The sequence below is a fragment of the Protopterus annectens genome, chromosome 6.part0, assembly GCF_019279795.1.
Source record: "Protopterus annectens isolate FY-2018-M chromosome 6.part0, PAN1.0, whole genome shotgun sequence".
In the NCBI taxonomy this organism is placed as follows: Eukaryota; Metazoa; Chordata; order Ceratodontiformes; family Protopteridae; genus Protopterus; species Protopterus annectens.
In genome coordinates this window covers 726,888,464-726,915,547 of record NC_056737.1, presented here as the reverse complement: position 1 = coordinate 726,915,547, position 27,084 = coordinate 726,888,464, and the positions used below count along the sequence as shown (strand labels likewise).

The 27,084-nt window shown below is 43.1% G+C and overlaps 1 protein-coding gene across 2 annotated transcripts in view; it reads right to left on the bottom strand.

Moving 5' to 3' along the window:
• LOC122804502 (collagen alpha-1(I) chain-like) overlaps positions 1-14,583 on the bottom strand; it is a 481,965-nt gene extending 467,382 nt beyond the window's left edge. Inside the window, exon 1 of one of the 2 annotated variants that reach the window (XM_044074415.1) lies at positions 14,467-14,583. The gene's annotated coding sequence lies outside the window, so the exon portion shown is untranslated. Of the gene's footprint in view, positions 1-13,200; positions 13,287-14,466 lie in introns of those variants that run through there. The other variant, XM_044074414.1, reaches the window with a different exon arrangement.
• Between the last annotated feature and the right edge of the window lie 12,501 nt (positions 14,584-27,084).

Below are 27,084 nucleotides of genomic sequence, written 5' to 3'. Positions count from 1 at the left end.
CTAGGCTTATAAATGCCCTAGGGCAGATAGCCTAGTATGAACCTATGAACCTATAAAGCTGGTGGCTATGTCTACGTCTGTGCCTGTTGCATCTGGGGGGGGGGGGGTGTAGTGGATGTGCCGGGCTGGAGGATGCTATTCACTGTTGCTCACAATTTTTGTGGGTTGGTGTTATATTTGTCTTGCAGGGAGATATAGTCATTTTGCTTGTCAAGCTTAACCTGCTGTTTTTCTTTATTTCAAAGCTCAAGAAAGGCTTGCCTAGTTGTGGGTGTTATGTAATGGCACCAGGTTTCCCATGCTTTTTATGCCAGGGGGTAGGGTTGCTACATACCCCAATTGTTTTAATTGGGGCTAGGAGGTCGAGGATGTTTAGGAATGTGGAGTTGAAGTATTCAACTGCTTTTGTTTAGTGGAAGTGTTTTGATGGGAAACCAGTTAAAGTATTTTAAGGCTCTCAAGAAGTGATCTTTGGGGAAATGTTGTTGGGAGCGGGTTTGTAGGAGGGGAGGGGGAGTTACTGGTTTTAAGTTCCATGTCCAAGGCTAAAAGTGGGGTTGTGGACAGACAGACAGCAAGAGCGAGCGTGACAGCAAGAGCGAGCGCGACAGCAAGAGGCAGACAGGTGGGCAGTACTGGGTTGGTTAAGTAAGAATCCAGTCTAATATAGATTCCCTTTTTGTAGCCTTTTCAATCGGAGTGGGAGAATGTATGATTTGGTTGAAGTTATATAGGTTAATATGATAGGTGGGGGTAGGAGAGTGGAGAGAGTTCCAGTCGATGTTAACATCACCTAACGCAACAGTTTCTTGGGGAAGGGAGTGGGAGGCCCAGTGAAGTATACATTGTAGGGTGGTTAGGTTATCACCAGGGGGTATGTAGATTCAGAGTAAGATGTTTGGTTTAAGGAGTGTTTTACAAATATAGTTTCTGCATTTTTGGTTTAAGGAGTGTTTTACAAATATAGTTTCTGCATTTTTGAAATCTGGGGTTTCTTTTTGTAGACGTTGAAGTTTTAGGTTAGTTTTGTGAAGCAAAGCTAGCCCCCTGCCTCTTGTGTAGCCAGTCTGTCCTGTGAATGTTCTAACCGGGTGGAGTTATGGAATTGTCCTTGATATGTGGTTTAAGCCAAAGTCTCTGTGAGGAGTACAATAAATCGGGGTTGTATAAGGTGATGGTGGAATGAAATTCTATTTTTTTCATAATACTGCAGATGCTCAGGTTTAGTATAGAGCCAGTGGATTTGTGTTTAGATGGAAGATGGTGCAACGAAATTCTTTCATAATACTGTGGATGCTCAGGTTTAGTATAAATAAGAGCCAGTGGATTTGTGTTTAGATGGAAATTTCATGTGTTATTTGTGGGGGTTGCTGGTCTGGGGTTGGGGTGAATATCACCTCCTACTAGTAACTGGGTTGTTATGGAGATGATAGTTTTGAGGTAGTGGATTATTAGGCAGTGGAAATAGAAACCTGGTTGTTTTTTGGATGAGAGATATATAGACATAGACATATAGGAGGGGTAAGATGGATGAAGGATTGGCTGTTGACTGCTGGGAATATGCTTGTATAAGGTAGGGTATTTGAAATTGATGCAATGAGTAATTGTAAAGTAATAAGAGGTGCTGATGGAGGCTATGGAAACAGGCAAGTAGGGAAACTAGTAGCAAGAGTGTATAACTGAGAGGAGAGTGGGGAGAGCGAGACATAGTGGCAATGGTATTAAGTAGGGGAAGGAGGCTATTGTACTTGAAGAGGGTGTGGGTCGACTGGGGAGGAGCAGTATGGCGATACTGTTTTAGGAGTAGGGGTGGACCAAAATGAGGAGTTACACTGGTAGAGGTTTTGTCATTGCAGTTGTGATATAGTTTTGAGAAAGGTCAGATATCTGATTGGGTAGTGGGTGTGGTTTAGAGGGTCCAGTGATCTGGGGCTGGAATAAATCTAGAGGTAGTGGGGGCAGGTGGGAAATGGGGGCAGGGAAGCAGAGTGAGCCCAAGCACAGCGAGGGTGAAGAGCTGGGCTGGACAAGGAATGTAGAAGTAGTGTCAAAGGAAAAAAAAAAAAAAAAAAAAAAAAAAAAGTCATGCATGCAGCGGTAGTCTAAGGCAAGTGAATTTTACCTTAAACTGCACCAGGAGTTTAGGTATATTACAACAGAATTAAAGAGGAGTTATGTTAAGCTTTTGAGAGTAAAGAGGTAATGGCATGGCTTAACAGGTGTATGGGGATGCACTGAATGTTTACTTTAAGTCACCACTTGGGAACCGGTCCAGGAAAACAGAAGGTGGGCCAGATAGTTGGCAGACAGCAGGAATGGCTTACACCACTCAACTGGTATCAGCAGAGAGCAGTACGATATCTGCTGCAACCTAGCAGTATAGTAAATTACTGTGAGAGGCACCTGGATTCGAAAACGGTGGAATTGGGAAGTTACACTATCGGGCAATAGGTTGTCTTGCAAGTGTGCAGTCCTGTAACTCCTTTTACATTAGTATGACAGGGTAGTCTATACTACAGTTAGTAGGGCAGTTATAATATGTTAGCACCTACGCTGTCAGGTTTATCAGCTGAAGAAACCCATCAGGAGAAAAATCACTGGATGGGTATATATGCAGGTGGGGAACCACCACAGGTTACTTGACTGGTGGATGGCACACTCAGAAGGGTAGCGAAGGGAAGGACCGAGGAGCAGGAGTGCAAGAGGGGTTTAAAGGGGTTAATGACACGAAATATTAAGACTCTGAAGTCACCTTAGGTAAACAGGATGGGTTACAGCACAAAGACACCCTATCCTTCGAAAGATCGGGTATGGAGGCTTGGAAGAAATACTCATCTAGCTAACATAATGGCAACTAGAAATAGGTCTTTCAGGACAAAAAAAAAATTAAGCCTGATTTGGCAGAAGGTTCAACTGGACTTCCAAGTCCAACTTTGAGGTAAGACAGTCAAGTCCCATGAAGGAGTAGTATCCTCAACCAGGGGCCTAAGTAAAATGTGCCTTTCAAAGAGTTTGTAGTATGCAACAGCTGTTGACTAGACCATTAAACAGACAGGGGCCACAGTAGAATATGCATATATCAGGCCAGAGTGATCACTGCTGCCATGGACCTTAAGGTCTCAAGACTAGTTGTGCTGGAGAAGAGCAATGAAAGATCACTTCCTTTACTTGAGATCTGAGGGTTTTTGTATTCTTGTTGGAGACGCTATCTGATTTACCATGTCCAAATGAGCACCTATGAACTCCAATGTCTGTGTAGGAGTGAGCCGAGACTTGTAGTTGACTGTATTGCCCAGATGGTGGCATAACTGGAGTAAGTAGTCCCTTGCTTTTAGGAGTAGATGCCTGCTTGGAGCAGTCAGCAGACAACAGTCTAGATACAAAGACACACAGAATCCTATCAGTCTCAGGTGAGCTGCTACCACTGCCATGCATTTGGTTAACACCCAGAGAGTTGTAGCGAGATGAAACAACAGCTTTCTGAACTGGTTAAGGACTGCCTCCTGGCCGGAAGTGCAGATATCTTCTGCAGCCCCTGTTCATTTTGATGCAATAATATGCATCCTTAAGATATAAATCAAGCACATCCAACTGTTCTTTCACAACAGAGGATAAATGGACTGAACCATGACCATCTGGAACTTGCATACTGGTTTAATTTGCCAAGATCCAGAATGGGTCTCAAGTCCCCAGTCTTTTTTACAGCACCAAAACACATTTTGAATAAATTTCAGCTTCTATCTGGTCAGGGGGGGGGGGGGGATTTCAGCAAGGACTCTTAACAGCTTTCTTATTACCAAAGCTGCCACCTCCCTCTGACTGGGAGGAACACTGAGGATCTTCCTTGTTTTTATTGGAGGAGATGGTTGGAAATAACCTCTGGATATAATCCTCAGCACCCAAGAATCTGTTTAGATGGGCGCACCCAGGTTTTGCCCCCCCCCCCCCCCCAACCACCTGCCTCCAGAGAAAAACATCTGGGCAACCTTTCAGAAGCACTAACAGGGTTTATCAGAGAAGGAATCTCAGAAACCTTGGTTTTGAGGATCACCTCTGTTAGGACAGCATCTTCCATTAGAGTTCCCTCCTCTACCTCTGGGATGAGCATCTCCTTGAGAATCTTGGAAAGGACTTTGGGACCTAAAAAGCTATATTTTCCTACTTCCTTGCTGACTCTGTGAAAAGGTTCTCAGAGGAGTAGAGAAAGGGATCTTAATGGCAAACAAGGTCTTTCTTTCTTGCTCATTTTTGGGAAGGATTTCCTTTCCTTCACCTGTGTGCCGAACAGAGAAGATCCATCAAAAGGAGCACTGCTGAACGAAAACATGAAGGGCTCTGCAACATCTCCAGACTGCTTTCCCAGAAACTGTCCCCCTTGAGGTACCCTCTGCTGCATGGGAAATCAATCCCATGGATACATTCGATACAGTCTGAAGGGTAGCCAGTTGTGGAAAGCTTTTTCCAAATCTGTTCAAAGCCCCAGACTGCCTGTTAATGGGATGGGCAAATCAGCTCTGCGAGCTCTTTCTTGGTGGCTTCTGCCACAACTGTGGCATCTACAGGGAGGCAAAGAAATGTATCCATTTGCTTGGGAATTGGGTCCACAGTATCCAGCTCCTTCCATATAAACAGCTGGAGACAAGACCTATTACCTCATTAGAATGGGGGTGGGGGGACCCAGGACATAGCTCTGCAAGACCCGAAGGCCTCCACGAAGACTTGCACTCCTAGGAAGGTAGATAGAAGACCATACACTTTTCTGCTGAAGTTCAGTAAGTTTCCAAAGGAAACATCCATAGCTGGAGATATGAGGGACCCTTCCACCTCAAAGTCAGTGTCCTCAGTGAGAGATGCCCCGAGGGGAGTCTCCATTTACATGTTCTCTTCCTAGGGACCTCGTCAATATGATGGCCCGCTTAGGTATTGAAAGTGACAGAAGAATATGAAGAACTGATGATAGGCTTGTTTGAGCAGGCTATCCTGACAGAACAGAGATGAGAGGCTCAAAACTCATACCAGACAGTGGAATGGAGGCAAGGATGTCCTTTCTCTGGGCAGAGAGAAGGCCCTCTCCAATACCTCAAAAGGTAGAGGATCTAGGAGAAACAGAAGCCATCAGCACTGGAGCTAAACACTCCCTGTGCTCTGAACTCCCACAGATCCCTGCCTTGAAAAGGAAGCCATACCAGAGTTGGCCAGCACCAAAGCACCTAGGGACAGGGATGGCTCCAATAACTTTGGAGTCAGCACCAATACTTTCACTCCTAAAGCCCTCCTGCTCTGAAAGCATCGGAGCTAGACTCGGGAACATAGTCAGAATTGAAGAACAACCAGTCTTCGGATCCAACAAAGATATCAAGGGTCTTGGATCTGAGGGATCCAATACCATGGGAACAGATCAGAGGAGATACAATTATAGGTGCAGTGGACAGCAGGGTCCTGGGTCCGATGGGAGACCGAGATGGGATTATCCCCATCTAAATCTGTGCTCTGAGGAACTTAATCATCCTATTCACCTCAGCTTCAGACAAGCTCCTGGAGGAGCTCAGAGAGGAGTTGGTAGATGGTGGTTTGGAGTGGGTCTCCTCTGAGTTTCCTGGAGAAGGGGTGAGTGGAGCAGAGAAGAGATGATCAGTTCCAAGGAAACCTAGGCTTTCTTGCAGTAGGATCAGATGGCATCAGATCAGACTTTCAAAATTTTCACAGGAGGCTTGGAGGACAGAGCAGATGCGACAGAACAGTCCGGTGAGCGCTTCTTAGCATACTTATCCTTTGGGGCTAATTCAGGCCTCTCTTTGTTTGGACCTCTGGGAGGGGCTTTGAGCCCCAATAGCTAGAGAAGAGGAAGGGGAGGAAGAAGAGGGAAGTAAACCTTTTAAGAATAGCTTACTTCTCTGGTTGCCAAGAGCTCTGGAATAGAAACCAGCACACATGGCGCAATCTGTATCTAAATGGGCAGTGCCCAAACAGTATATACATTCCTTGTGGGCATCAGAACTGGGAATCATGCCCACAAGAAGTGCATTTATTTAAAACACAGTCAGTTTTATGGCAATGCTGGAGAGGAAGAGTTTTCAAATTTAACTAAAACAGATGACCCCCCCCCCCAAACAAAAATGTAAGTACAGGAGACACAGTACCAAACAGTGGCACAAATGAAATGCCCACTAGAGGGTAGGAAAGAAAGTACAAATTCATAGAGTACCCTAAACGATAAAAAGGCAATAAAAAATTGCCTGATGTACAGTACTCCAAACAGCTAGTCAGAAATTAAGAGTTGGTTAAATAAATCTTTATGCAACTTAAAAGGAGTACCTTACAATCATACAACATTGAAAAATCACCCAATAGTTCTAGAGAGAGGGAGATCCATGTCTGAGCATTACAGAGGCAAACAAGATCTGAGGTACATTAGGTTGGTGGAGCATTATGGGTAAGGGAAGAAGTTCAAGAGTTGGACACATGAATCTAGTGAAAGCAGCTGAGCCGGATCAGAGGTTAGTTCAGAGACCCATTAGTTGAAGAACAAATGAAAACGACAAAAATCTGATCCTAAAGGTGTTACTACTATAGCTAGGAGCCTAAAGAAGCAACTTCACACCCTAACAAGCTCTCCTCACTCTGGAGGATATAGATATTTGTACCTTTGCAGAGGCATGGTTTAAACCTTAAGAGTGCAAGGCTTCAGTGCCTTCCACACATTTGTAACATCAGCTGCACAGACACAAAGGTGGAGTAGTCTCAATCTACATTAGCAACAAGCTTAACTACGTTGGTTAAACAGGATGCCCTGAAATTTATCCATGTGCTTATCTCCACAGGCAGCAGTTCAAATCATATCTTAGCAAGCTGTAGGTCACACTCTTGTTTCCAAATCCCGTAGCTTGTCCCTAGACCTACTTGAGACCCTCACCATTAAACCAAATACTCTATTCATAGGAGACTAACTGCCCCTCTATAGACTGGGAATCATGTCTCTGCGAGTAGGATACATTCTAATGATTCCAGGACTAAAATACCCTTGACTAAATAGTGTGCACACCCATCCAGAGGTTCAAACATACCAGACTGGACCTGGTACTCAAATATGGGAGAGCACCACACGCCCCCAATCCCAAGTGTTACATCAGACCACAAAACAGTCTCCTTCAAAATAAAAATCAACTTGTTAACCCCAGTAAACCCTGTAACAAAGACAATTCCAAAGCAAACTATACCCTAGTGAGCTATAGTTTTTCAAAATTCAATGCCTCTCCCCACCACACAGTTCACAATAACCTATGGGTATTTGTTCACAAAGACCCTGTACAACTATGCAAATGGCTGTACAGAGCCTGCTGTGCCTACTAGACGCAAGCCCAAATAAACTACAAGCAAAACATACTGCTGGAATCCTGACCTTAACAGGAGTTTTATTGATATATATATATATATATATATATATATATATATATATATATATATATATATATATATATATATATATATATATATATATATATATATATATATATATTACATACATACATTATATATATATATATATTTATTTTCATAACTAAAATTAGAAGAGCAACTCCTATGATAGTAGCTCTCTATAAACAGGAAATTAAGAGGAAGTCCAACAAGCCCAAATACAAGTCAAGATAGCCTCAAGCTTTTTACAACTATATTTGAAAGTTCACAGGCAGCACACAATTGTGTGCCAAACTAGTGGTCAATGGTGCCACCTTCATTGAGCAAAGCGACATAGGGAATTTACTGGGTGACAAATTCAGCTCAGACTTTACCCTCCTCCCCCACTACCTCCCGCCATGAAATACCTACTAGCATAACGCCCAACTATTTACAGGAAACAGGTCCTGGAGGTGGCTCACCAATGCCAAAAACAGCCTCAGTGGGCCCCTACAATATCCCGGGAGGACTCCTAAATAGCTGGAAATATGACCTATCAGGCCCGAGTCACTAACTCTACCCCCAAAACAGGCTTTTTTACCATGAGAATGAAGACTAAGGATTGTCCCACTTCACAAGGGTGGCCCATCAACTGGCCCCAGAAACTACAGACCTATTAGTCTGCCTAGTCTAAAATGCAAAGCCACAGAACAAATTTCTATAGAAAATGATCAACAAAGACATACACAACCTTCAGATACTGGACCAAACCCAGTTTGGCTTTGTCAAAGGAAGTTCATGCCTATTAAAGCTGGACTTTTGAGAAGGTTACCAAGGGAATGGACAAGGGAAAAAATACATACAGCCTACTTGGACCTGGCTAACATTCTATTCAAACAATCTCGGGTACAGTTAAACTCACCAAACTGGGCATAAACACCTATATAAATTTCTGCATTGCCAGCTGGCTCTCAGGCAGGACCCAGGAGATCAGGATTGGTGATACCACCTCCACTAAGACACCAGCAGGTACGTCAGGGCTCTGATGGGACTCTCCTATTTGGCATCTACTTCTTGGAGATGAAGGTCATCATCAAGGGCTTGTGGCTGACCAATTTCACAGACAATTGCAAATTGGGAGCTATCAGACTCCCCACACAGCACATACATCTTACAAGAGAATCTAAACACAAATGACTAGTGCTAAAGTCACAGACTAAGCTCCATGCCAAGAAATGAGTTGTAGTTTATCTGGAAAACTGCCACCCGAGCTAATTACTCCACTGATAGGCAACCCTAAGAGTTTACCTACTACAGGGATCTGGGGATGTGTACAGCAGTCTGGCCTTTGACCAACGTGTGGCCAAGGTAGTAAGGAAATAATTCTGTTGCTCACAAGTAAGGGCATGGCATCCAGGTCCACAGAAGTCATAGTGCGACTTTATTCAACACCTGTCAGACCTATCAGGGAGCATAATTCCCCTTTCTGTAATGCATCTCACCAAACATACAAAACAATGAAAACCAAAACGTGGAAACGGACCATAAAACTGGTAACTTCAAAAAATAGAAAAATGGTCTGGACACAACGAAAAGCTGTAAATAATTTATTCTACAGTGAATACAAGCGCTTTCACCCTGCCATAGTGCTGGGCTTTTTCAACTAAACAATCAGTATAAATACTCTTAAAAACTCCCTTAAAAAAGGCGCCAAAATTCTCTTAGAGACATATTCCATTTCTACCCACATAAATTACTCTAGGTGTAACTTCACAAAATTGTGAATGCATAGGACATGACAAATGTATAAAAACATAAAAATATATAAATATGTACATAGTCATAAAACATCCTAACAAAATATGTTATTAAAACTTGTCCAAAATTGTATAAACATATGTGATAACCCAAGGCAATTAATAAATTTCCAAATTCCAATAACAAAGTACCACTATATAAGAGTGACTATAATCTTTTTGTTTTTTAATTAAATATGGCTTAATTGAAATGTGATCGCTGAGCCCTGGGTAATTGGTTGCATTCAATTTAATTTGCCAATGTGTCTCCCTGCAACACAACCAATTTTCCCCAGTCTCCTTCCCTAGGGTCAGCTACCACTTGTTCAAGAATTCTAAACCCTGTGTGTCGTTTCAACACGTAGGTGCCTATAAAGTGCATTATTCATATTTTTCCTTTCTTATATTGTAAGTATGTATGTTCATATATTCTCTTACCTAAAATGCCCTTTCAGATTTGCTACATAAAAACTGGGGCAGTCCCTACAGATGGCTAAATAAACAATGCCCCTAAGTCTGGCAGTTACCTTTCCCAAAGGTTATTATACTATTCATGTTGTTCTCCAAAATAAATTTGTTCTTGATCAATGATATACCTACAGTAAGAACACCTACCACATTTCTTGGTCCCTGCCCCTAATTCTTTTATAACTACCTTTTTGTTCCTCTCAAACATTTTCTTCAAATTCACCCCCGTCTTGTAAACAAAATGGGGTGAAGTACCCATCCTATCTACAATTTCTTGGTTATGTCTAAGCATCTTCCAATTTGACTCTACAATCCTTTTAACTTCCCTAGAAAAACTATTATACTGAACTACCAGTGCTCTCCCATAATTATTTTCTGCATCTTTTTTTATCTTTATACCCCACTCGTTAGTAAATTTCCAACGCTGTTTCAACTATCAAGTCTTCTGGGTAACCTATGTCCCTGAAAAACTCAAATTCATTCATTCATTCTCAGATAAGTCATATCTATCAGAGGTCATTCTGGCCGCCCTGACCATACGACCTTTTAGTATACTTCTTATTTGCTTCTCACACACGCACACTCACGCACGGCATGTACAATGCCAAGGAAAAAATGCTCGTATGTTAGCAAGGCACGTACAATGCCAAGGAAAAACACCCACCAAGTAGTGCATTTACATGCCACAGGAGTTGGCACACATCGACCAGTTGACACAGTTCTGGAAGCTCTAGAAGTCCAAGACTTCCAATGAAGCAACAGGAGTTAGGGTAAGGAAAAGAACCCAAGTTCACACAGGTTGAGACATTAGGCTGGAGAAAAGGACAGGAGGTTAACCAGTTAGCTCAGATAAAAACTACCTGTGAGCAATGGAGTACTACAAGGTTCAATCCTTGGAACACTCCTTTCCAACATCTTTATTAACAATCTTCATACATCCTTTAAACAAGAAACTCTTATAAAATATGCAGATTATTCCACTCTAATCTGCTCCTGTGACAATCCACTCAATTATAAACACCACAAGATGCCTGTGACTCCATACAGCATACTAGCAAATCAATCCTACTTAATTCCAGAAAAAACAAGAGAATCTACTTTTTTCCTACTAAACACACCCTTGACAAAAAACGCTACAATTTCATCATATACTGTAACTGAAGTTGTCCCACTCAGGTAACTAATTGGCATTTACAATAGACAATAATATACAAACCAGACTTGATATTAACATCATAAGAGATTCACTGAAATCTAGAAATGTTGTACATGGTAGGAAATTCCTAATCTCCACTAAAGTAATTCTTTCAGCCACAATTTCCTACCTTACCTACTCTATGGTTCTCCATGTATGGCAAATCTTCAGTTGTCTCAAAGCTAAACTTGAGCACTAAGTAGCAAAGTTCGCAGCTTGTCATCCTCACAGATCTCAGCACTGCTCTGTACTAAAACTATAAAATGGTTTGAATTTTTTCCATCTAACTTGTATGCAGTTGTTATGAATGCAAAGAAGAGAAGAATTACAGATAATTTCCCCAGCTATCACTTCTCTGTTTCAGCACTATCACAGTTTCATAGGTAAATACAAGGATAACTGCCCTTCTGGGAAATTCAAGTCTAGCCAATTACCATTTTTGTCTTAAAAATAACCTATCCCATGTGGTTGTACATTGACCTTACCCATAACACCCCTAAAGAGAACAAATAGGATCATACTGTAGATAATGTGGGGAGGGGGACTCATGCAGTAATGCATTTAGGAGCGGCCTCTGTCTATTAGTAGCATGGGAGGCAGTCCTGAGGTAAATTCTCCATTTCCCATCCATATAGCTCCAGGTTGCACTTGAATATGGAGAGGAATAAACTTTGTTTTATGTGGACTGGGAGTCTGTTCCAGAGCAGCAGTATCCTCTGTGGAAATACCAGTCTCTCCAAAACAATTCTTTTGATGCTGCAGAAGAGGTTTAGATCCTTACCCAAACTATTTTTGATACCAACAACTTGCTGATGTGCAGTAATTCCACCAGTAATGGGTCAGAGGATGGCTTGTATGCCAGACACAGGTCACCTCTGAGCGATCTGTAGGATTCACAGCAAGACATGGCTTTGAGTCAGTTGATGCAGAACATATTGGTTAGGCCTTGTATCCTTTCACTAAGCTATCTCTGTGCACGTTCCAATTGCTGCCTGTGTCTGGACAGATACATGCCAAATGAGGCATTATATTCAATGACTGGCCAAATGAATGCTGAGTAAAGGGAGACAATGACATCCCGAGATCTAGGCACAATCCTTTTGTTTACAAGCTGTGCAATATAGAAGGCCTTTCTTACAACAATGGACATGTTGATCAAAATGTTCCACACCACAACCTGCAATCTTCTGACAAATTTTATCTTATTTATAAGCCTCAAAGATCAACTGGACTTGGTATGTATTCTAGCTGTGTAGCCAAAACGTGGAACATCCCTACATATATTAGGTCAATAATTTTCATCTCAGAACTTACCCAATTTATATCCAACTTATTTCCATTCAACACACTTTGCTCTCTTCTTTTAGCCATCTGCTTTCTCATATTTTTTTATATCTTCTACTTTAAACTCTTTTAAACATGCCTCTTCATACAAGCTTTGAACAACATTGCAAATTCAAGCGTACTCAGATTTACATGCAGTGGTATTCAAATCGCAGACACGCTCATTTGCCTTACTATATTGTATCACTGTAATTAATCCCTGTAAACGGACTTTGACTTTCTCGGCAAAATCAAGATATAATATAATCAAGATATATATATATCACACACACTTTAAACACAATCTTTCGTGTGTACTCTCATGTTAACAGTGGCAAAATCTGGCACGCTGTTCGCCGCTTGACACAACAGGAAACATAACAGCCCATAAGAGAACAGCCTTTAATATACTGCAGGCAGTCCATCCCCACTCCAACTTCTATAGGTAAACAGTAACCCAGAGCTACATAACTCTCACGGACTACACAACCGAACAGGTAGTTTTACAACGGTATAGTAAGGTGAGAACAGCTCTCAGGACAAGGAACTTCACACACCCCACGGCAGTAGTACGTTGTAATTAGTGTATGTTTGAAACAGCAAACGAAATTGTGTCGAAAAACAAAGAATCAGCAAAGACAGTGAAATAGAATACCGTGACTAAAATAACGCGGTCTCGTCAGAAAACTGATTTGTTATGTTGTACTTAGCACTGATTTTTGTTAATTCAGTTAGGCAATATCTAGGGCTAAAGCAAAGAAGCTCTACAACTAACATGTCACAACAGTTCACTTTCGGTATTAACTTTTAGCATACTACAACCTACAAGAAGAAAGGGGCCCAAACTTGGCGCCTCGCTCACACTGTCAGTCTTCCGTCCCCCAACCACCACTTAATTGGTTTTGGAAGGGATAACAACAGTTATGAATTATTATTGTTTACAATACTTAAAACATGTACACATATTTACCTATACATCGCCAGACCGGGCAATTAAAGTGTAAACAGAAATAACCTACTTACCAGCCTTTAAGCCAAAGTTGGTACTTGGATGGAAACAGAAAGATGAAGGAACAGGAAGTGCTTAAGTTCAAAGTTCCTTACTCCAAGTCCGCCCCTCCCGTTCTTGTGTAATAGGACGTGATAAAATAATCTGATTTATGAATTGTAAAGTATTGTTTTTTTTTTTGTTTTTTTAAAGTATTTTATAATTCCCACCCTATGCATTATTAATGTTTGTTGCGGGGTAATCTGATACTGTTAAATGATTAGCTGCACATTGTTACTATTCCTGTCTAGCTAATGAAACATTGCATCCTATGTTTATCCATGACATAGTTCACATTTTCTGACGTCATCTGTGTATGCATTAAAAAACATGTACTGGTGTGTAACAGAACAGGACTAACTTAATTACATTATGTGATTTTTTTTTCCCATAAGGGAACTATTACATGTTCACAACAGCGATCAAGCTCTTACCTCCAGCCAGAATAAACACAGAAATAATCGGGGACAAACGTACTAAGGGCTCTTTAAAAGCTAGGCACTACTGACTGAAAAAGTTGATGAAAGAACAAAATAACTCGAACGAATCTACAGTTTACGAAGTAAAATAAGTCTGTAAATTTAAGGATTACCTTTATTTGTTGAAAATACTAAAAGTAAACCACTTTCTAGATGAATCCGTGATTTTTTTTTTTAGGGCGAAGGACAAAAGTTAGAGCCAAAAATCAGGGACGTTCCTGAAACTGAAGGACAGATGTGAAGTACTGACGCAGAAAATAATAATAAAAAAAAAACTGTTATGAAACGCCTGGATGTTTTCATTTCAACTACTTCACTACAGAATTATCACATTGGTACTATTTAAAGATTATTTAGGCAACACGTCTGAGTTGTTATTGTGCATTTCTCTTAGGCATGCGGCTGATCAACCCAAAACGAGGGTTTCAGGCATACTCTGGCAAGTGTACTTCATTTCCATATTTTTAGCCTTAAAAAATCCGGGTTTCATATCGAAAGAGTCTGTCACACATATAGTTTTAATAACTTTTTTTTTTAAAGTAATATCCGTGCTAATAACATTTAATCAATTTAACCCTTTTAAAAAAGTAACACATGTTAAACATCGTTTGAAATTCCTGTTTGAAGCAAGTTGATCGCAGGTGGTCCACATTTTGCCTATTTGTTCCATATTATGACATGTGGTATTTCACACTTCGGAATTTTGAGAGCTATGTTTTTTAGATTAACAGATAAAAAGACAAGCATCAATTAACTTCTTACCTCCGTGATCTTTTTAATCTGAAACTGAATCACGCAATCTCCGTGTGTCTGACGCTCACAGATTCTGTACCTTACTGTAACATTTGTGCCAATTATCTGACTCAGAATTGAAATAGTAACTAGGTGCATCCAGTAGTCTTATGGGTTGAATCCCTCAGACTCGGTTTGGCTATTGTATGACTCTGAGCACGTCAATCAACCAGTGCTGGCGGTTGTCTGACGTGAATAATAATAACAACAACAATATATGCTGCCTCAGTCTTCACTAACCTTCAAGTTTCACAACTTTCCAAAACTTCAGGAATGTTATAATAAAATAGCCAAATTTGCAGTAAATTATAACAACAGAACAGACCAATGCCTAGCCCTCACAGAATAAAAACTAGTTAGAACTACTACATCACCTAGGCTAGACTAGGTCTTACTCATCTAATTACATTACACAAACTTCTCCATAAGCCAAAAGAACTGCTTATTCCTTAACAACTTAATAAAACACTACTCATCACAACAGAATTTTACACTCTAGAGAAAGTTCACTAAAAGCTCTAACCAAACCATCTAATTAATACTGCAGAGGACTCTGTATTTAAACGGTGTATCTAAAGTTTGAAACCATATCCCACTACCACTGAAATTCAATCAGAATTCAGACGCCTTCAAAACTCAACTAAAACTTCACCTACCAAATCAATGGCTCTGCTCCCTTACATCTCCAGAATAAATTATACTGTTATCTTTAGCTTGCCATAATCTCAAATAATTCCTTTTCATTCAGAATCCAATGTCCCACAGCCGATCTTCAGCAATACCTGCATAGTTTTTATATCTCCCAGTAATATATATATATATATATATATATATATATATATATATATATATATATATATATATATAGTTTTGTGACACTGCTCAACCTCACCTCTATACTTCTAATATAAACCTGATCATAGCCATATATATAATTACCCATTAATCTGCTTTATACCCCATCTTTTACCTACAGTATTAACATTTTCTGTCCTGGCTAATTCTTTCATTCATTCCCATTTCTTTGAATTTCTAACCAGTAATCACATGATCTAGTATCTTTCTGACACACTAATACATCTCATCAAATGCTCAATATCTACTAAAGCACAAATATCTTTGCTACTGTAATAGTTGCCTTTATTTCATATGAATGTAGTCTAATTAACACATTAATGTGTAATTGTTAATGTATGTTACTTAATATCTATTCATATATATTACTGAATTCCTGTTTAGAAATGCTTGTAAAATGGTGGAGCTTTTCTCCCCTGGCCTCCGCTGAAAATTTTTTTTGACTAGATCCAGTCAAACACATTAAACAAAAGCAAAATAAAAATAAACTGTAATATGATATAATATAATAATAGGAATAATAATAATAATAATAGTAATAATAATAATAATAATAGTAATACAAGGTGTGTGTGCATGTCTCAGTAGTCTCCAAATTCACTCTGTTCCCAACTGGTAAAGTGTGTGACTTGAGTTTAAGTTGTTGCAGTAATTGAGCAATGTCAGCCAGTAATCTTTTACAAAATTTATATTACCTCAAAGCTTCTCATGCTATCACTTTAAGTGAACTGTACAACATTTAAATGTATTCCTGATTCTGAGAGTCACATCTGTTACTCTGCTTTGTGTTACTGATCTTGACAGCAACAGCTGGAGAGCTTTGTATTACTGTACACATAATTTCAAATTGATTTTATTGGTGTGGCTAGTTCTAGGGACTTCACAGTAAAAGCATACATAACAAGCAAATAAAACCAGCTGTGCAAACTATTGCTCAGAATATATATAAGCATAATTTAAATACATTAACATTTTTTATTTACTTCTGAGTAAATGAACTGGTCCTAAATACTGGACCATTTTTAGTCATAACCCAGGCAAAGTAACAGCAACAAACGCACAGCAGTATGTACATGAAAAAGAACAAGAACAAACTGGGCCAGATTCAGGAAGGCTTACATGGAGTTCAAGAGTAGTGTAAGCCTCCGTGTAAGCCTCCCGATTCAGGAACAGCCCAAATCTCCGTGTAAGAGACAGCTAACACGTCTCTTACACGGACTGGGCGTGGAAATGCTCAATACCTCATTTGCAGCTCAAAGATATGCAAATGAGGTATCTGAGCGATCCACGAAGCAGAAACCAGTCCGTGTAACGGACGTGTTAGCTGCAGAAATGTACTCAGCTGACAACTGAGTACATTTCTGCAAAATTAAAAACGGAGCTATGTCAGCTCCAAATAAAGGGTGCATTTGTTTCATTAAGCATGCCAATGGCCAAATATGTGGCCATTGGCATGAAAAACTGTTGCAAAAATATGTTATATAACTTTTTTTTTTTTCACAGGATTTTGAGGTTTAACTGCAGCGCACACCCGCACAAACGGGGTGCACTACCTAAAACTAAAAACCGAAGCTTATAAGCCCACAATTGTGGGATTTATGTATTACATGGAATGTCAATGGAGGGACTTGCAGACCAAAAAAATATGGCCTCCGTTTAGTGGTTGTCAAGGGGGGGAAGCTCCGTGTAAGACATGTAACTAGTCATTACTAGGCAATCCTATGAGGGTTACAATACTGAATCACACTGCCACATAGGTAATGAGCACTTTCTGAGTAGTGTAAGAGTTAGAGAAGGGGGAGGAACAGAGTAAGAGGTAGGTGACATCACGGGGGGGGGGGATAGATACAAATGTACCAGATTGGAGGGCAATGTAAGGTGAAAGATGACAGACAGACTTCAGGGAGGGAGGTGTGTCCCAACAGAACACTAGGAAAGTCAAGAAATTGAAGGTTTACGCTATCCCTACACTCAAAGCTTCTTGAAATACGTGCATGCGCGTGTGTGCGCGCGTGTAAGGCAGGCTCAACATATGGGAGCGTGTTGCAAACCGTTTACAATGGTTTGCGCGGGCGTGCACATGTGTAAGGCAGTGTGCGCGCGTTTTAACATGAATCAGCCTAGTTCACACCGTGTAAGGATGTGTGCGCGCGTGTAACACCGTGTAGGGATGTGTGCGCGCGTTTAAGTGACTGTGAGCGTGTTTAAGCTGGTGTGCACATTGTTCCCCTTCAGGAAACAGAGAGGAAACAGGAAACAACCAAAATACATGGAAACTGCCAGAGGATACTGCTGGAGTTAATTGGTGGAAACAATTGGAAGCAGGCAATTATGCAGGCAGACTAGAAGCCCAACCCAGCACTTAAAACACTGCAAAGAGCAGTGCAGGGTGTTTCTCACAAGAGATACTGCAAGAAAGTAAGCTATCAGAATTGAAAACTGAAAAAGCTGAACTCAGAGCAGAAATGCTAGGGGCTGCCATAGCTGTTATAATCAGGCAAAGGTGAATTGCTGAGGGTGGTGACAATGCAGATGCTGACAGACAACCCAGAGTGAGGAGAAGGAGAAGAGTATACAGGCCCAGGGTCACCTACCATGGGTTACATGAGCTGGAGATAGTAGAGCGCTACAGAGTGGACAGAGACCTTCTGCAGCAGATTGTTGAGCTGTGCAGGCCACATCTCACACACAGAACCAACAGAGGGGAACCCATCCCAGTGGAAACCAAGGTATGTGTTGGCCTAAGAATACTAGCAACAGGTACCTTCCAGAGACCAACTGGTGATATGATGGGGATATCACAGGCATCAGTCTCCAGGGTACTGCACCAGTTCCTGGATGCCATGTCAGCACATGTCGGTGATCATATATATGTCCCTAATGACCGTGAGGTTGTGGCCAGCAATATGCGTCTCTTCCAGCAAATAGCGGGATACCCTGAGGTGCTGGGGTGCAATAGACTGCACGCACGTATGCATCAAAGCACCAGCTGGTGAGTGGGGTAGAGTCTACATTAACCGCAAGGGATACCCCTCCATCAACTGCCAGGTCGTGTGTGATGCCCAGGGCATAATAATGAATGTGTGTGCTGGCTGCCCTGGGAGCTACCACAATTCCCACATCTGGCATCTGACGCAGCTGTACCAATCATTTGCCAGTGGGGACTTCCCACATGGACACCTAGTGGGGGATGCAGGTTATGCACTTGAGCCGTGGCTGATGACACCCATCAGAAATGCACACACACCTGAACAGGAACGCCATAATGAGGCACACGCACAAACACGTAATGTCATAGAGCATGTGTTTGGGCTGCTCAAGTCACGGTTCCGGTGTCTGGACACATCTGGTGGAGCCTTGCAGTACACACCAACTATATGTACCCAAATGGTCATGATATGTGCTATGCTACATAATATGATCCTGCGGAAACAGCTGCAGCAGGACCAGCACAGGGCTGGGCCTAACATCCCCCCACCATTGCCAAGGCCACCACAGGCAGAGGGTGACTCAGAGGAGGAACAACCTGACCTTGTCCCAGTAGGCAGAAGGAGGCGTGCCCAGTATGCCCTGACCTTGGCAAAGAGGCAACGCATAGCACATACACTTGGTCAGTAGGAACACTGGGACTGATACCTGCTCTGACTCACTCATATAGTAACAGGGATGCCTAACATGACACAACCTGCTTCCAAACATGTACAGGGAGTGTAGTATGTGCATCCGACAGAGGCAGCCCTGCAGCACCACCTGAGGCATGAATGCCATGTGTTAAGTAATGTAATACCATGTACCATATGCACACCTGAGGACCCGACTAACATCCACCCTCACCAATCATAAACCACAAAAAACACAAACCTACCTCATAGGTACCACAAGGGATAGTAACCTAGATGTAATGCTACCCAATGCCAGAAGCATAAATGTGTGCAGTGTAAACGCACACAGTATAGAGAATGTAGATATCAGTGCTGTAACAGAAAACAGGGTCAAAGCCCACATCAGCACCCTGACACTACCAGGTCACACCTCTGTCCTAATAGCAGGAACAGCCCCAGGCCTACTCTGGCAACGTGAGTGTCAAACGAAATATTACTGTCAACCTGGGTGCCCAGGTCCCTGATAACCTCTTCTGTGCTTAGAGGATTGCCACCTAGATGGGAACTAGGGGTAACCCTGTTGTTCCCGAAGGGTATGACTATGCATTGTTTAGCGTTTAACGTAAGGCCATGGCTCTGGCACCAGTTATCTGTGTCTATGAGACCCTTCTGAAGGATGTCTGTGTCAGATGGGTTTCCAACTATGGTTCCCAGTTTGCAGTCATCTTCAAACTTTGTCAGCCATAATCCTCCTGTGTTTGCTTGTACTTCTGAAGAGTAGATGCTGAACAAAAGTGGGCCCAGGACTGAGCCCTGTGGGACACCACTTGTGACAGCTCTGGAGTGTGACATGGCACCAGCAACTTTGACCCTGTGTGTTCTGTCACTTAGCCAGTTTGCAACCCATCCTGTGATGTATGGGTTCACATTTAAGCTGGTGATGTTTTCAATGATACCTGAGTGGGGTATTGTGTCGAAAGCCTTTGCCAGGTCAAGGTAGGCTGTGCGGACTGCCTTGCCCACGTCAATGGCCTGGGTGACTGTCATGAAAAAGTCAACCAAGTTTAAAAGGCATGATCTGCCCTTGACAAAGCCAAACTGGATTGGATCCAATGTCTGCAAGTCCCCTATGTCTTCATTTATCATTCCCATTATGATCCTCTCCATAGCTTAGCAGACTAGGCTTGTCAAGCTGATGGGATGGTAGTTTCTGGGGTTGGTGGATGCACCTCCTTTGTGAAGTGGGTCCACCATTGCCGTATGCCACTCCTTGGGCACATATCCTGAGGTGAGGCTAAGATTAAACAGCTGCCCTAACTGCGGGTGTAATTCCTCATTGAGTTCATGGAGCACACAACTGGGGACACCATCTGGTCCCATGGATAAAGTGTTTTCCGCCTTGGATAGAGCAGTTCTCACCCCAGCATTGGAGATGTTTGGGGGGGCTACAATCCTCTGGTGTAGATACCCCTCCAGTTGGGGGGGGGAGAAATCCGCACTGAACCTGTCAGCCAGTATGTTGGCAATGTCTGTAGGTTCAGTGATATTTACATCATTCCGAACTAATTCTGAGCATATCTGGGAGTTCCCTCCCAGGTGTCAAACATAGGTAAAAAAGGCCTCATGATTGTCCCTTGAGTCCTGAGCGGGTTTACTCTCAAAACTTGCCTTGGATGATTGTATGGGGGAACCCAGTATTTTCTCATAATGAGCAGGGGTGTCTTCCCTTCTACGGATGTCGCTCTATCTTGTAGTAGCTCCTTCCTTTTGTTGTAGAGCTTGTTTATGGCTGGGGTCCACCAGACTGGATGCTTGCCTGTGGTACAAAGAGTCTTTGTTTTGTTTGGGATTGCTTGATCCATGCAGTCCTGGAGGTGCTGGTAGAAGGCATTTGTAAGTGATACAGCGGCTTGGGTAATGGTGTCCGCTGGCTTGGGGGCCTTGAAAGAGACCACACCAGTCCTTAGAAATGTGAAGCCGGCATTTGAGAAGGTCTTCACTGTTTGTTTTTCTATTTGGAGTGTGGGTGGGATGTGGACTCCCACTGAGATTAGTTCATGATCTGATCTCACCAATGATGGGTATACTTCTGGTGTTGAACAGTGTGACCCCATGTTCGTAATGATGAGTTCTAGTATGTTGTCTCCACTTGTGGGGATGGTGACCAGTTGTTCCATGGCATTTGAGTGTATGAACTCTTGGAACCTTTGGGTTAGAGTGTTGGGGCTTGATTAGTGATCCCAGTCTATATTTGGATAGTTGGAATCACCCAGTATGATGGTGTTTGGAGATACATTTATCCCCTCCAGTGTTTTCAGGACAGCTGTGTGAGGTACCTGAGTTTGAGAGGGTGGCATGTAACATGCTACAAACTGCAGAGCAGTCTTGCCTACGGTTACTGGCACCTGGATGGTCTCCGATGCATTGTGTGTTGCCACCAACCTTGAGGTGAGGGTGTCCTTGATGAATATGGACACCCACCCTCCTTTCTTGGTGTTATCCGGATTTTGGTGCCGGAACGCATGATATGAGGTAACACCCGATAGTGCCGGGGTGCTGTCCGAAGCTGTGAACCAGGTTTCAGGCACAGCACAGACATCAATGTGCTACATACTGAGAAGGGCGTTGAGTGTGTGCAGCTTGAGGGTGAGACCTCTGGCATTGAGCAGCATTACCCTTAGTGTCTTTCCTTTTCTGTGTTCTAGGGTGGTAGGTGTAGAATCTGATTCTTGCATAAAAAAGGCATAATTGGGGTGGCAAGAGCATCAGCCGAAATCCGGAAGCCCAGGGGTGACAGGTGCAAGCCGTCCCTTGCAAATCAGCGTGGCCTGTCCAGCATGTCATCCCAGGCAGACAGACATTGGACCCCCTTTGATTGATACCATAGTTTAAGCAAATTAATACAGCTGATCATCTTGTCTCTGTTTATGTGGCATCATACTTGGTGAAGGTAGGATACTGCTCAAGGTCAGGGTCATACCTGCCTGGCCTACATAATCAGAGGGATCCTCTATGTCTCTTTCCATGTAGTCCAGGGAGGTACATCTCAGGTCATTCACACCAGCATGGATAATGACTGGGTCAGACTTGTACTTGCAGTTGAGTGACCTGAGTGCTTGCATTATGTGGTGGATTTCAGTGCCCAATAGGCAGCTTACTGTGACCTCCTCCGTACTCGATCTGGTGAGCGGGACGTCAGTGTGTCTGACTATGGAGTCACCTATGACAAGTGTGTCTGGCATTGTGTTTGGTCTTAAGGGCTGTGACTGTTTGGCACACTGACTCTGTGGTCTATGTGTTGCATGTGCTGTGCCCTGTGGAGGCAGTTGTGTGGGTGTCTGCTGTGGTGGCCGCTGCTGTTTTGGTAGAATTCTGATCAGAGCCTCCGAGTATGTCTTTGTGTGTCTATGTGTATGATTTTAAGTTGTGATAGTGCTATGTGAGACTGGGTTTGTGATGTGTGTGGTTACCTTCACCTTCTCTCTGGTCTTGCTAGTCCTATGTTGAGAGAGCTCAGCCTCCACTTTGGCTATATAGTTGCATCTCTCACATGTATGTGTGTTTTATGGGAGAAGGAGAGGGTTGTCAGTGTACATGAGGCAATTGTAACATTGCCTCAATATTCCCAGGTTCACCAGCTGAGCAGGAGAGGACACTAGCAACTGATCCCTAGACACGCTAGAAGGAATAGACAAAACAATGTTGGAATACAGGGAGATATCAAGCCCCCCAAACCACATCATAGTGCTTGACTGACAATACCTACACATACACCACAGTTTCATAGTGTCATAGTTTACTAGTAGGCTATCTGCCCTAGTGCATGTATATGCCTAGCCATAGTGATGTGGCTATTGCCACCCCTTATAGTGGTAATCAGTGTACAGAATAGATTCCGAATATTGTGTCTCTGACTTAGTAGTGACACATTATGACCCCCTTATGTAATTGAATAACATGACTGTGCCTCTGTCTAGTCTGTGCCTCTGTCTCATATGCAGTTGTCCAGATGTCTCTTGAAGAGAGTCAGTGAGGGACTCTGTCTAACATGAACTGGGATACTCTGCTAGAGTGTGAGATGCCTCTGAGTTATGACTCTGTCCCTCCAGCATGTCCTATACATGTATGTGCTGATGTTCAAATCTTCAGCTCTCATGGTTCTGGTGGATTTGGATTGCTTGCAGTGGAGCATGTCCACCAAATCCTGATTGGACATGGTCTTGTATGTCAGGCATAGGTCACCTGTAAGTATGCGGTATGACACTGAATAAATCTGGGTTTCCTCTATTCTGGAAGCATATGACATGTGTTGTAGACCCCTGATCTTCATGGTAAGGTACCTTCGGGGTCTCTCCAGCTGTTGCAAGTGCTGGGTGAGGTACATACCAAATGGGGCTTTGTATTCAATCATGGGCCTGATAAGGGAGAAGTATAATGGTACAATGACCTCCTATGATCTGGATGGAAAACCCTCCATGATAAGGTGGGCAAGATAGAAAGTCTTTCTTACCACTTTGGCAACATGGGTGTCAAACGAGATGTCACTATCTACACGTGTCCCCAGGTGTCTGATTTGTTTTCTGTGCTCAGTGGGTTGCTGTCTATGTATTGATCTGTGGGTACTTTGTTCCTCCCAAAGGGGATGACTACACATCAGTTGCATTCAGTTTCAGGCCATGAGTCTGGCACCAGCTATCCATCTTTGTGACGGCATTCTGTAGGATGTGTGTGCCGGCTGATGTATTCACTATGGTGCCTAGGTTGCAGTCATCTGCAAACTTTGTCAACCACAACCCTCCTATGTTTGCTTTCACATCTGAAAAGTAAATACCAATTAAGAGGGGTCCCAGGACACATCCTTGTGGGACACCACCTGTGACTGGCTTTGAATCTGACAAGCACCTGCAATGTTGACTTTATTGGTTCTGTTTCCTAGCCATTTTGCAACCTATCCTGTGACATATGGTGTTATATGTCAGCTGTTGAGCTTGTCTATGATGCCTGAGTGGGGTATTGTGTCACAGGCCTTAGCCAAGTGCAGGTAGGCTGTGTGGACTGTGTAGCCCTCATCAATGGCCCTACTGACAGTTTCATAGTAGTCAACTAGGTGCAAAAGGCAGGATCTGCCCTGTACAAAGCTGAACTGGGTGGGATCAAGGGTCTGTAGGTCAGCAATGTCTCTGTGTAAGAGCTCCATAATGACTCTTCCCATACCTTTGCAGACAAGGCTGGTTAAGCTTGTGTGGTGGTAGTTGCCATGGTCTGTGGAGGCATCTCCTTTGTGGAGTGGGACCACTGTTGCCGTACGCCAGTGTTCAGGTACATATCCTGTAGCAAGGCTAAGGTTAAATAGCATTTGTATATACGGGTCCAGCTCCTTCTGGAGTTCACATAGCATGCAACCGGGGATACCATCAGGTCCCATTGATGCTGTGTACTTGTCTTTGCTGAGTGCAGCTCTCACATGGACATCCAAGATGACAGTGAGGTTACATACAGCTGTGATAACTATCTTCTTTTGGGGGTGAGGGAGGGGGTAAATCGCACTGAAGCTGTCCGCCGAAATGTTGCCAATATCTGTCAGGTCACTGGAATATATGTTGTTGTGTACCACCTCTGAGCATATCTGAGGGTTCCCAACCAGGTGTCTGACATAACTGAAGAAAGCAGTCTGGTTACCTTCATTGTCTTTGGTGATTTATGTCCCCAAGTTGACCTTGCATGTCTTTATGAGATAATGTAGCTTTCCACTAGTGCTAATCACAGCTGTCTTCCCTTTTGGAGATGTAGCTCTGTCTTGCATTAGTATCCCTCATCTGTTATACAGTTTGTTTATGGCTGGGGTCCACCAGACAGGCCACTTTCCCTTTGTGGAGAGGGTCCTGTTTTTATTTGTGATTGCATGGTCCATGCTTTCTGACATCTAGCTAAGGGGAGGTCATTGTGGTTCTGCAGTTACCTTTCATCAGCATTAGAAATGACCACAACAGCCCCTGTGGTGTACCTCATGCAGACACATCCAGCAACTGTAAAGTCCACAACAGTACCTCACCAGGAGTATGAAAGAGCTGGAACACATGTAATGTGTTGCCTGATTAAACAGAGTGCAGCTCCACACACTGCCATGCTGTCCACCCAGATGCAAGCTGTGCCTGATGTAGAAGGCCATGTCCAAGCTGGAATCAATGCACATGCTGCACCTTGTACAATCTGAATGGCAGGGAGCTATGCACATGAGGGACCTGAACCCCAGCACTGACATACATAGGACAGGCTGTACTGCATTATCCATAACACAGAAGCCACCCCCACGCATGAGTAAACTACCAGTACAGGTTATCCATAGAGTCACTCGTTGATTCCCCTCAACAGGAATCCTAATGAGTGGATGGGAGATGGTAGGTTTACCCTGGGTATCAATGTTATGTCACAGGTAGACAGAGGCACAGTATACTAAACAAGACATATGTCATGGCAAACTACACTTACAAGGTGTTGATGGACAAACACACTCTCCGACTAGCATTAGAAATGGCCTAGGGCACATCGGTAGTTTGCCAATGTACACCCACGTTGTGGAATACACTACTGATGTTGGATGAGGCTGTTGTAAGTAGTTCACATCTGAACATAATGCAACATGGTCAGATAGGTTCATAGGTACATAGGTTTATACTAGGCTATCTTCCCTAAGGCAGGTATAAGCCCAGCCCAGAGTTTGTTGGCGTACACCACCCCTTATATGGAAACAGTACTGTGCCCATTATTATGTCGTGCCTCTCTCCAGCAGTGACACAGTGACGATCCCCGGGTTAAACGTATGACCTTCCATCCACAGGTCAAGATACCTCTTGAACACAGCCAGCAAGGTGCTCTGCCTCACATGGACCGGGATTGTATTCCACAGCATAGGGAGTTTCCGAGTGATAACTCCATCCCTCCAACATGTCCAACGTACATCCATGCTAAGGTGTAAGTCATTTGCACTAGTGGTTCAGGTGGATCTGCCGATTCTGAGGTGGAGCATGTCCATTAATCCCTGTTTGGACATGGCCTTGCATGTCAGGCACATGTCACCTCTAAGTAGACGGTATGTGACTGAATAGAGCGGGAGTGTCTTCAATCTGGCAGCATATGACAGATGTTGGGGTTCCTTTATCCTTAAGGTGGGGGACATTCAGGGTGTCTCCAATTGCTGCAGATGTTGGGAGAGATACATCCAGAATAGGGCATTCTACTCGATCACCGGTCTGATAAGTGAAGAGTACAGGGGAACAATGACCCACCAGATCTGGATGTGAATCCCATCCTGATCAGGTGGACAATGTAGAAGGTCTTTCTAGCCACTTTAGCAACGTCAGTGTCAGAAGAATGGCGACTGTCAACCTGGGTCCCCAGGTCCATGATAACCTCCTCTGTGCTTAGAGGATTGCCACCTATATGGTAGCTTGGGGTTACCTTGCTTTTCCCGAAGGGTATGTCTACACATGTTGTGCACTTTGACTTCAGGCCATGGCTCTGGCACCAGCTATCAGTTACCGTGCGTCCCTTCTGAAGGATATCCATGTCTGATGCACTGTCCACTATGGCGCCCAGTGTGCAGTCATCTGCAAACGTTGTCAGCCAAAGTCCTCCCATGTTGGCCTGTACTTCTGAGAAGTACATGACAAACAATAGGGGACCAAGGACTGAGCCCTGTGTGACACCACCTGTAACCAGCCTGGAGTCTAACATAGTGACAGCAACTCTAACCCTGTGGGTCCCATCCTTAAGCCAGTTTGCAACCCATCTTGTGACATATGGATTTACATTTCAGTTGGTAGGGTTTTCCACAATACCTGAGTGGGGTATTGTGTTGAAAGTGTTTGCAAGGCCAAGGTAAGCTGTATGGACTGCCTTTCCCTCAACAATGGCCTAAGTGACCGTTTTGAAAATGTCAACTGAGTACAAAAGGCATGATCTGCCCTTGACCAAGCCAAACTGGGATGGGTACAATGTCTGCATGTCCGCTATATCTTTGTTTATGAGCTCAATTATGATCCTCTCCATAGCTTTGCAGACTAGACTTGTTAAGCTTATGGGGCAGTAGTTACCAGGGTCCGTAGAGGCACTGCCTTTGTGCAGATGTGCA